Here is a 12,604-nt window from a genome sequence, read left to right as displayed (position 1 = left end):
CGCCTATAGTCCCAGCTACTTGGGAGGCGGAGACAGGAAACTCACTTGAGCCCAGGAGTTTGAGGTTGCTGTGAGCTATGATCCACGGCACTCTACCCAGGGCAACAGCTTGAGGCTCTGTCTCAAAAAAAAAAAAAAAAGTAATAACTGTAGACTGGAAGTGGTAGTTTACACTTATAATCGCAGCACTTTGGACAGGAGGATTGCTTGAGCCCATGAGTTTGAGATCAGCCTAGTCAATATAGCAAGATTGTGCATCTGAAAATAAAATAATGGATAAAACCTCCTCTCTCCTAGAAGACCAGAGTGCCAGGAGGGAGTGGAGAGGGAAGAGTTGGTGGAGGCTCACCCACAAAGTCCATCTTCACCCAATGGCTGCCTCTTTGCTTGGCTCTTGCGCCCTCAAGCAGAAGTTTCCTGCACTTCTCTGCAGCTGGATTCTTGATAGCCCCTCCCACATGCACACTTGGACAAATGGAATATTTATACCTGTCTTTATGGAAATCCTAGAGTCCTGGGTTTGGGGTCTGCTCATCCCCAAAGATTAATGGACCTGGTGTAAGATCTGGACATAGAGGCTTCAGAGAGACTTGTGCTTTTGTGGATGGAACGCTCTGGTGCAGACTGAGGGAAGATCTTTTGTGCCAAGATACAAGGAAGGAAAGAAAGCTCTTTTTCGTTGTCTTAATGGATCTGCAGAGTAGGATTGTCTCAGGATGAGCCAACTCTGGGAGGAAGGCTTTCTCTCTCTTCATTGCTGTCAGCAAGAGAGAAGCTGAGAGAATCAGACACAAGGTGTTGTGCAGGGCCTGTGTGGGCATGAAGACTTCCCTGGGCTCTTGGACTTTGCTGCATTCTAAGCTTAACCTCTTGATCTCATGGCAGTGACTTGAGCTTTTCATTCGTGGAAGAAAGCCAGAGGTTCCGCTTGTTCCTCTCTGTCTCCCCTCACTGTTCTTTTTCCCTGGCCTCTCATCTCTACCCTAGATACCTCTTCTTAGTCTCAAGGGGGGAATAACATCAGGGAGTCCCTGTCTTCCTCCAGAAGGACCCCTCGTTCCCTGATGTAGTTAATGCCGTTTCCTCTCATCTCTTGGTGCTGATAGTTCTCTGAAGGTGGGGCATCCCTCCCCACTGCCGCCCTCCCTCTTCAGAGAGTCCCCAGCCAGCAGCAGGCCCCTCTGCCTGCACTCCCTAGCCTTGCCCCTCGCTGCCTCAGTGAGGCACTGGTGCCACTGCCCTGGCCCAGGCAAGCCACAGCTCAGCCTGTAGCAGGAATGCCTCTCAGTGGCCAAAACAGCTTCTTTTCTCTCTGTCACCCTGTGGCAGCAGGCTGGAGCAGGGTGAGGAGAAGGCCTTCTCTGCCGGGATGGGATGCAGGCTCAGAACTTAACACTCATCCTGATCTCTAGGCCCTATTCCTGTTCCAGGAAAGAAAAACCAGATCCTTTAACAAGAAAAAAGTACTTAACACCTCCCCCTGGACATCCCTAAGCTCTGCTTTAGGGATATTGTAAAGGTTCTAGCCTTTGTGAGTTGCTTTCATGGAAGTCTGTCAGTCCTTCTGACCTCAGCGTCTACTCACAGCCTGCCCTCTGCCCGACTCAGGCAATCTGTCTTGGCAGATCTCCCGGGGATGATCCTTGCTTCTCACCCAGATACCTGCTTGTGCAGGGGCCTGTGCTTGCTGGGCCTCCTTTGCCTGGCCTGGCCCTCTGGCGAGCACTCTGCACGCTGCTCTTGACCCCACCAGCAGTGGGGTTGGTGCTCCTCAGAGAGGGCCTCATGGCTTTACACTGGCATAGCCTGCCTCTGCCCCACCCTGCTGACTCCCCAGGAGAGAGTTGATCTTGCTGGAGGGTATTAGTAAGAACCGTGAAACAACGGAAGCATGTTTAGGAAGAGGTTTTCCTCTTGTCTCTGTCTCTCAAAGGACACAGAATGATATATATTTATTGTCTTAGATCATGGATTTCTGATACCTCCCACTCAATGGGGACCTTAAGGAACCCCCAATGTAGATCCCACGTAAGGTAAATTCAGTGTATGTTGTCTCTTTCCAGGGATTAGACACTTGGCACCAAGCCTATCGGTAGACAGGTGCTGGGTGCCCTGCTCATGCCAGCCACATCCCCAAGGCTCCTCAAGAGGTCTGGGCTGAGGCAGGATAGGCGCAGAGACCAGCAGATCACTCTGCTGTTGGTGTTGAGCCCATTAATTTCTAAAACATCAGTCTTTCTTCACTTCCCTAGGTCTTGGTTTTGAGAAATGTAGCAGACTTTTTTGTACTAGCTTTTTTGTTTGTTTTTGTTTGGGGCATGTTAAAATATTTTGTAAGAGTTTAAAAATTTTAGTTGTTTCCACCCTATTTGAGGTTATTTTTGTTGTCATCAAATGTGTATAGGACATGCGTATGGTTCTTTTTAACCCTTTCTGATGTTTTTAGAGGGAACTTCAAAGATAAACTTCTTGATGTATTTTTTTCTTCAGCAAGTTATCACTGGAATCAAAGGGAAAAAGTGATCTCTTTGCATTGGTTGTATTTGTATGTCACAAATAAAAGACACTTTGTTCAAAAAAAATAATCGATAAAAAAATTTAAGACTATAACATGTTAATGTAAAATATATATTATATATTTTTTGGGGGGGGGAGGGGGGACAGTAGAGTGCCGTGGAGTCACAGCTCACAAACTCCTGGGCTTAAGCGATTCTCGTTTTTTTTTTTCTTTTTTTTGGCTGGGGCTGGGTTTGAACCCGCCACCTCTGGCACATGGGGCCAGTGCCCTACCCCTTTGAGCCACAGGCGCCACCCTTTAAGCACTTCTCTTGCCTCAGCCTCCCAAGTAACTGGGACCACAGGCGCCAGCCACATGCCCAACCATTTTCTTGTTGCAGTTGTCATTGTTGTTTAGCTGGCCCCAGGCCAGGCTCAAACCCGCCAGCCTTAGTGCACGTGGCTGGCACTGTAACAACTGTGCTATAGGCACCAAGCCATAAAGTATATGTTTTTATTTTTATTTTTGAGACAGAGCCTCAAGCTGTCACCCTGGGTAGAGTGCCATGGCATCACAGCTCACAGCAACCTCCAACTCCTGGGCTCCTCCTGCCAAGTAGCTGGGACTACAGGCTTCTGCCACAATGCCCGGCTATTTTTTGGTTGCAGCCATCATTGTTGTTTGGCAGGCCTGGGCTGGATTCGAACCCGCCAGCTCAGGTATATGTGGCTGGCGCCTTAGCTGCTTGAGCCACAGGCGCCAAGCCAAAGTATATGTTTTTAATGTAGCCATATTTCTAAAAATTTGAAGAGTGGCATGGTTTGCTTTCTTGCCAGTCTCTTTAACGTCCAGCTTAATTGTTTTTTGTAGTGTTTTGTTTTGTTTTTGAGACAGAGTCCCACTACGTTGCCCTCGGTAGAGTGCCGTGGCACTCGGTAGCAACCTCAAACTCTTGGGCTTAAGCGATTCTCTTGCCTCAGCCTCCCAAGTAGCTGGGACTATAGGCACCTGCCACAACGCCCAGCTATTTTTTGGTTGCAGTTGTCATTGTTGTTTAGCAGACCCAGGCCAGGCTCAAACCTGCCAGCCTTGGTGTATGTGGCCTGCACCCTACCCACTGAGCTACTGGCACCGCCCGGCTTAATTGTTTAAAAAGTTAGGTTTTCATATCTACTTCTGTATTCATAATCTGGTACAGCATCAGATGTCATGTAGCCTCTAGAAAACCCTACTGTATACTCATGTAAGAATGATCATGATAAAGGTAAATAATTTCTTAGGGTTACTATGAAAATAGTTTTGATCTTGCAGACCCACTATTAGGTCTCAGAGATTTCCAAGGGCTTCCAGACCACACTTTTAAAACTATTTTTAATTGAGATATAATCCACATCTCATAAATTTTGCCCTTTAAAGATACACAGGTCAGTGGTTTTATTCACAAAGTTGTGAAGCAGTCATTAGTATCTAATTGCAGAACATTTTCTTCCCTGTTTTCTTACTCGTTCTACCTCCCACTAGTCCCTGGCAACCACTAATCTACTTTCTATTTCTATGGATTTGCCAATTCTGGACACTTGACATAAATTGAGTCATACAGTGTGTGGTTTTTTTCTGTCTGGCTTTTTTCACTTAACATAGTATTTCTTTCTTTCTTTCTTTCTTTTTTTTAGAGACAGAGTCTCACTTTACCGCCCTCAGTAGAGGGCCGTGATGTCACAGGACTCACAGCAACCTCCAGCTTTTGGGCTTCCACGATTCTCCTGCCTCAGCCTCCTGAGCAGCTGGGACTACAGGCACCGGGCACAATGCCTGGCTCTGTTTTTGTTGCAGTTTGGCCGGAGCTGGGTTTGAACCCGCCACCCTCGGCATATGGGGCCAGCGCCCTACTCCCTGAGCCACAGGTGCCACCCTTAACATAGTATTTCAAAGTTTATCCATGTATCAGTACTTTGTTTCTTTTTATGGATGAATACTATTCCATTATATGGACATATCACATTGTATTTATTCATTCATCACTTGATGTACATTTGGGTTGTTTCTCCATTTTGACTATTATCAATAATGTTGCTAACAACGTGAGTACGTAAGTTTTTATGTGGACATGTTTTCACTTCTCTTGGGTATATACTTGTACCTAGGTGAAGAATTGCTGAGATTATATGGTAACTTATGCTTAACTTTTTCTCGTATTTAACTTTGTGAAGAACTTCCAAATTGGTGAGGCTACACTTTGAGAAATGCTTCTCTAGTCTGAGCCACCTTCATCTACTGCCTGATTTCTAGTTTCAGTACCGTGGCTGTTCACAAGTGTAACTAGTTTTCCTGATTTCACCCTGGTGGTTGGGCAGTTTTTATTCCACCCACCTCCTGGAGTCATCCTTTAAAGAACTCACTTTAGAGAATGTCAACTCCCCCATGTAAAACCCTACAATGACCTCCCAAGACGCAAAGACTAAAACCCAACTCCACCATGGCCCAAACATGATCTAGCCCTGCCTACCTGTTCCACTGCCCCCTCTCCACTCTGTCCCTCACTTCCAGTGGTCCAATTTCTGGCCACCTGCCAACCTCCTCTCACCGCGGGGTCTTTTTACTTGTGCTCCCCTCTCATGTCTGCACAGTTGACTCCTTCTAATCATTCAGTCTCTCCTGGAAAGTAACTTTCTTACAGGGGTTTTACCTTGACCTTCCTGTCTAAAGTAACCACCACCACTCCCACCAATCACTCTTTTTTTTTTTTTAAAGAGACAGGATCTTACTATATTACTTAGGCTAGAGTACAGTGGCTGTTCACAAGTGTAATCATAGAGGGCTGTGGCCTCTAACCCCTGGGCTCAAGCAATCTTTCTGAGTCAACCTCCCAAGTAGCTGAGGCTACAGGTGTGCACCACTACACCATCACCCAATAACTCTTTATTTGGCTATATTTTATTCAGAGTATTATATTGTTTACCTGTTTGTAGTTGTTAATTTTCAGCACTATGTTCAGTTCCTAGAATTGGCACACAGTAGGATTCAATAAATATTTTGGAATGAATCTTGCAGTAAAAGACAAACCGTGTGTTCCAGTCGTCTATTGGTACGTAACAAATTATCCCAAAACGTAGTGATTTAAACAACTGTTTACTTTAACTGAGTGAATTTTCTTTATCTCTTTTCTTTTCTCTCTCTTTTTATTTCTTTCTTTCTTTTTAGAGACAGGGTCTCACTCTGTCACCCAGGCTGGAGTACAATGGAATGACCCTAGCTCACCATACCCTCAATCTCCTGGGCTCAAATGATCTTCTTGCCTCAACCTTGCTAGCTGCCACTGCACCCAGCTAATTTTTTTTATTTTTTGTACAGATGGAGTCTTGTTGTGTTGCCCAGATTGGTCTCAAACCACTAGCTTCAAGTGATCGTCCCTCATTGACCTCCCAAAGTGCTGGGATTACAGGTGTGAGCCACTGTGACCAGCTTGGGTGATCTTTCTATTGCTCTTATCAATGGTCACTTATGAGATCAGGTGGCAGACTGAGGGGGCGCAGAGTTTAGCTGGGTCTCTGCATCCGTCTCCACATGGCCTCTGCCTGTGGTCTGTGCAGCAAGGTAGTGGACTTCTTACATGGTTGCTCAGGGCTACCGAGAGTAAGATAGAAGCTACCAGTCTTTTCAAGACTTAGGCATAGGCTCGGCACCTGTTGTATAGTGGTTACGGTGATGGCCACATGCACCGAGGGTAGCAGGTTCAAACCCAGCCCTGGCCTGCTGTAGTCCGAGCTACTTGGGAGGCTGAGGCAAGAGAATCACTTAAGCCCAGGAGTTGGAGGTTGTTATGAGCTGTGATGCCATGGCACTCTACCCAGGGTGCAAAAAAATAAAAATAAATAAAAATAAAAATAATATATATATATATATATATATAAAAAACAGCTCTTTGGAGCTATTCTTTTTTTTTTTTTTTTTTTCTGTGGTTTTTGGCCGGGGCTGGGTTTGAACCTGCCACCTCCAGCATATGGGACCGGCGCCCTACTCCTTGAGCCACAAGCGCCGCCCGAGGTATTCTTATTCTGTGCTTTTAACCGGGCAGTACTGTGTAGTAGAGGACTCTGAAGCTTACCTACCTGGATCTGAGTCCTGGCTGGCCTGCTTACTAACTGGTGATCTTGGTTTCTTAACCTCTTCATGCTTCAGTCCCCTCATCTGTAAAAGAAGAAACGTGATCATACATGGTCTGACAATTAAGTTTGTGAACTTTCCACCGTGTGCTTACATTGGCGGCACTGTACAAACAACTCAGTAAGTGTCCATAACCTTGGTATATCACTGTATCACAGCTATGTGTATGTTAACATGTGGCAAGGTCTTGCTGAGTGGCATTTCATTATTGTTATTGCTGTTGCATGTTGTTCTGTGCCATTGTGAGAACATCAGAGATTGAATTAGAGCAACAAACAAACATGACGTTTCTTGTTAAACTTGGCAAGAGTGGAAGTGAAATCAGGGACGTGTTAGTCCAAGTTTAGGGGATAATGCCATGAAGAAAATGGCAGTGCACAAATGGATTAAACATTTTTCAGAGGGGAGAGACAGTGTCACTGGTGAAGAGAGGTCAGGGCAGCCAGTAATGAGCAGAACTATGAAAACATTGCAAAAAATGGTCCAATTGTGCATCAAAATCATTTGCTGACTGTAAGAAGCATAGTGGACCAAGTAAACAATAGACAAACAGGAAAATCTTGGCATGTTGTAGCTCTTACATCACGACAGTGTACAGTTTACAGGGCACTGTCTGGTGAGGGAGTTTTTAGCCAGTAAACAAATAACTGTATTGGAACACTCTCCCTACTCACTTTGTCTGGCCCCCAGTAACTTTTTTCTTTGCCTGAAGGTAAAGGAAATATTGAGGGCGGCGCCTATGGCTCAGTCGATAAGGCGCCAGCCCCATATACCCAGGGTGGCGGGTTCAGACCTGGCCCCGGCCAAACTGCAACCAAAAAATAGCCAGGCGTTGTGGCGGGCGCCTGTAGTCCCAGCTACTCAGGAGGCTGAGGCAAGAGAATCGCTTAAGCCCAGGAGTTGGAGGTTGCTGTGAGCTGTGTAAGGCCACGGCACTCTACCGAGGGCCATAAAGTGAGACTCTGTCTCTACAAAAAAAAAAAAAGGAAATATTGAAAGTGAGACATTTTGGCTCGGCACCTGTGGCTCAAGCAGCTAAGGCACCAGCCACATATATCCCAGCTGGCGGGTTCGAATCCAGCCCGGGCCCGCCAAACAACAATGATGGCTGCAACCAAAAAATAGCTGGGCATTGCGGCAGGCACCTGTAGTCCCAACTATTTGGGAGGCAGAAGCAGGAGAATCACTTGAGCCCAGGAGTTGGAGGTTGCTGTGAGCTGTGAAGCCACAGCACTCTACCCAGGGTGACAGCTTGAGGCTCTGTCTCAAAAAAAAAAAGAAAGTGAGACATTTTGATGACATTCAGAACCTCAAGGGAAATAGTATAGCAGCTTTGATGCCATTCCAGAAAGAGTTCCAAAATTGCTTTGAAGGGTGGACTAGGCACGGGCTTTGGTGCATAGCTTCCCAAGGGGAGTACTTTGAAACTGACGGTAGTGATATTCAGCAATGAAGTAGGTAGCACTTTTTCTAGGATGAATTTGAGAACCTAATTGTTAGACCTCTTAGCACCTACATTATGGGTGTGATATTGTGAAATATGTATCTATTAGGTTTCTATCCCACCCCTGACATACAACTCCTAAAATCCTTGGAATCTCCAAAGTGGTAAATGTCTTTTTTTTTTTTTTTTGGAGACAGAGTCTCACTTTATGGCCCTCGGTAGAGTGCCGTGGCCTCACACAGCTCACAGCAACCTCCAACTCCTGGGCTTAAGCGATTCTCTTGCCTCAGCCTCCCGAGTAGCTGGGACTACAGGCGCCCGCCACAACGCCCAGCTATTTTTTGGTTGCAGTTCAGCTGGGGCCGGGTTTGAACCCACCACCCTTGGTATATGGGGCCGGCGCCCTACCGACTGAGCCACAGGCGCCGCCCAAGGTAAATGTCTTTTTGTATGGGCAGCTTCAGAATATGGACTAGTCAGCAGAAAGACCAAGGCAGGATTAGAGGATTGGAACTTTCACTTCCACCCTCCACAAGAAGGGGAGAAGGGGCGGCGCCTGTGACTCAGTCGGTAAGGCGCCGGCCCCATATACCAAGGGTGACGGGTTCAAACCCGGCCCTGGCCAAACTGCAACCAAAAAATAGCCGGGCGTTGTGACGGGCGCCTGTAGTCCCAGCTACTCGGGAGGCCGAGGCAAGAGAATCGCTTAAGCCCAGGAGTTGGAGGTTGCTGTGAGCTGTGTGAGGCCACGGCACTCTACCCGAGGGCCATAAAGTGAGACTCTGTCTCTACAAAAAAAAAAAAAAAAAGAAGGGGAGAAGGGCTAAAAGTTAAGTTCATCATCAATGGCCAACAATTCAATCAAACATGCCCATTTAAGGGGTTGAGGGGGGCTTTATGATAAGCAGGTAAGCATAAGTAAATGTTTCCCTGAGTTCTGTGAGCCATGCTGGGAAACTAAATGAACCTGAGAAGTCACTCAGAAGCAGGGCAAAACAACCTGGGGCTTGCAGTTAGCATCGGAAGTAGGGTTCGATCGGCTTAGTGCCCGTAGCTCAGTGGTTAGGGAGCCGGCCACATACACTGGGGCTGGCAGGTTCAAACCTGGCCTGGGCCTACCAAACAACAATGGCAACTACAACTACAACGACAACAACAACAAAAATATCCAGGCATGGCAGGTGCCTGTAGTCCCAGCTACTTGGGAGGCTGAGGCAAGAGAATTGCTTAAACCCAAGAGTTTGAGGTTGCTGTGAGCTATGATGCCACAGCAATCTACCCAGGGCAACATAGTGAGACATTGTCTCAAAAATTAAAAAAAATAAAAGAAGTAAGGCTCTGTGTGTTGGAACTGAGCCCTCAACCTGTGGGACACAGTGCTATCTCTAGGGTAGACAGTGTCACAGTTGCATTGAATTAGAGGTTATCCACGGGGTGTTCAGTGCAGAATTGCTTGCTTGCTTGCTTGCTCATGGGAACAAATTCTGGTACATTTGCTCACAGAAGTCATCTGTGTTGATCGTTGTGGTGTGAAAGCAGAGGAAAATCAGTTTGCTCTTTCTACTCAGTGGATTATAGAGAATTAAATTAGTTAACATCTATAAAGTACAGATACCATGTAGTACCTGCTAGGTGAGCATTTATTACATAAAACAACAATTTCAGAAGCCAGGCATGGTGGTTCACACCTGTAATGCTACAACTCTGGGAGGCTGAGGCCAGTGGATTGTTTGAGCTCAGGAGTTTCAGACCAACCTGAGCAAGAGCAAAACCCCATCCCTACTAAAAATAGAAAAACTAGCTGGGCATGGGCGGCGCCTGTGGCTCAAGGAGTAGGGCACCGGTCCCATATGCCGGAGGTGGTGGGTTCAAACCTAGCCCCGGCCAAAAACCACACACACACACACAGAAAAAAAAAAACTAGCTGGGCATGGTCACAGGTTCCTGCAGTCCCAGTACTTGGGATATTGAGGAAAGATCACTTTCCTCACTTGAGCCCAGGAGTCTGAGGTTTCTGTGAGCTAGGCTGACATCACAGCACTCTGCCCAGGGTGACTGAGGGTGACTTTGTCTCAAATAATAAATAAATAACCAATTTCAGGTTAAAAAAAACTGAAAAGTTAATTCTGTTAAATAAAAATTATAGGAGGCTGTTGTTTTGGACTAAGCTTCAACAGACAAGACTAAACATCAAAATGGGGTCACACTGTGTCACCAACCTAAACTAAGTTGTTATTTGACCTTCCAAGAAATCAGGAGAGGCAGCCAATTTCCCAAATGGGTTAGTTTTAATCTTGTAACAGCATGATAATGAAGTTCCTCTGTTTTAATCTTCCATGGTATGCATGCCTGCAGGAAGCAACTTGTGTTAACTTATCAGTTATTTTTGTATTGTTCTGTGTCCCTGTCTCTGACTTTTAAAAGAGTAGCTTTGATATGACTAATCCAGTCTTTGTTCTTTGCTTCTGCTTTCTTCAGCACTTGGCTTCCCATAAAGCCAACCCTTTCTGCTCAGCTCCTCAGAACACTTATTCTAGGGCGGCGCCTGTGGCTCAGTGAGTAGGGCGCCGGCCCCATATGCCGAGGGTGGCGGGTTCAAACCCGGCCCCAGCCAAACTGCAACAACAACAACAAAAAAAAATAGCCGGGCGTTGTGGCGGGCGCCTGTAGTCCCAGCTACTCGGGAGGCTGAGGCAAGAGAATCACGTAAGCCCAAGAGTTAGAGGTTGCTGTGAGCCGTGTGACGCCACGGCACTCTACCAAGGGCGGTACAGTGAGACTCTGTCTCTAAAAAAAAAAAAAAAAAGAACACTTATTCTATTTTATGGAGTGATGTGTTGCCTGATTCTAGAATCATAAATAAAGCTAATTGAATCTTTAAACTAAATCTGTTATAATTCTGTCTTTTTGACAATTCTAAGAACATCATGAATTGCATTTAATAACCAGTAGATACCACAACCTCCTTTTAAAAAACTTCACCAAAGACAATTGTCTACAGGGCAGCACCTGTGGCTCAGTGAGTAGGGCGCCGGCCCCATATGCTGAGGGTGGCGGGTTCAAACCCAGCCCCAGCCAAACTGCAACAAAAAAAATAGCTAGGCGTTGTGGCGGGCGCCAGCCCCATATGCTGAGGGTGGCGGGTTCAAACCCAGCCCCAGCCAAACTGCAACAAAAAAAATAGCCAGGCGTTGTGGCGGGCGCCTGTAGTCCCAGCTGCTCTGGAGGCTGAGGCAAGAGAATCGCATAAGCCCAAGAGTTAGAGGTTGTTGTGAGCCGTGTAACTCCATGGCACTATACCCGAGGGCGGTACAGTGAGACTCTGTCTCTACAAAAAAAAAAAAAAAGACAATTGTCTACATTAAAATAATTGAAAATAATTTATCAGGACAGGGCTGGGCACAGTGGTGTGTGACTGTAGTCCCAGCTACTCGGGAGGCTGAAGTAGGAGGATCCCTTAAAGCCATGAGTCCAGGTCCAGCCTGGGCAACATAGTGAGACCCCCCCACAACTCTAAATAAATAAATAAGGAATCAATGAGTTGGAATGTATATATGTTTTTGCTGTAACTAGTGAGTACCAAGAAAAAAGAATTTTACCAGGATATAATCTAAACCCTTTCTTCATTCAGATTTTTTTTTTTTTGCAGTTTTTGGCCGGGGCTGGGTTTGAGCCAGCCTCCCCTGGTATATGGGGCTGGCGCCCTACTCCTTTGAGCCACAGGCACTGCCCTCATTCAGGTTTTGGGTTTTTTTTTGAGACAGAGCCTCAAGCTGTTGCCCTGGGTAGAGTGCTGTGACATCGTAACTCACAGCAACCTCAAACTCCTGGGCTCAAGCGAGTCTCCTGTCTCCGCCTCCCAAGTAGCTGGGACTACAGGTGCCCGCCACAACACCCAGCTATTTTTTGGTTGCAGCCGTCATTGTTGTTTGGTGGGCCCGGGCTGGAGTCTAACCAGCCAGCTCAGGTGTACGTGGCTGGTGCCTTAGCTGCTTGAGCCACAGGCGCCGAGCCTCATTCAGGATTTTTTATTTTTATTTTTTGAGACAGAGTCTCACTCTGTTGCCTTGATAGAGTGCCATGGGGTCATCCTTGCTCACAGCAACCTCAAACTCTTGGGCTGTAGCAATCCTCTTGCCTCAGCCTCCCAAGTACTAGGTCTATAGGCAACTGTCATGGTCCCTGGCTAGTTTTTCTATTTTTAGTAGAGATGGGCGGCGTCTGTGGCTCAAAATGGTAGGGCGCTGGTCCCATATGCCAGAGGTGGCGGGTTCAAACCCAGCCCTGGCCAAAAACCAAAAAAAAAATTAAATAAAAAAAAAAAAAAAAGTAGAGGGCGGCGCCTGTGGCTCAGTTGGTGGGGCTCCGGCCCCATATGCCGAGGGTGGAAGGTGGCGGGTTCAAACCCGGCCCCGGCCTAACTGCAACCAAAAACAGCAGGGCGTTGTGGCAGGCACCTGTAGTCCTAGCTACTCGGGAGGCTGAGGCAAGAGAATCGC

The sequence above is a fragment of the Nycticebus coucang genome, chromosome 12, assembly GCF_027406575.1.
Source record: "Nycticebus coucang isolate mNycCou1 chromosome 12, mNycCou1.pri, whole genome shotgun sequence".
Lineage (NCBI taxonomy): Eukaryota > Metazoa > Chordata > Mammalia > Primates > Lorisidae > Nycticebus > Nycticebus coucang.
Note: the sequence above shows the minus strand (reverse complement) of the source record.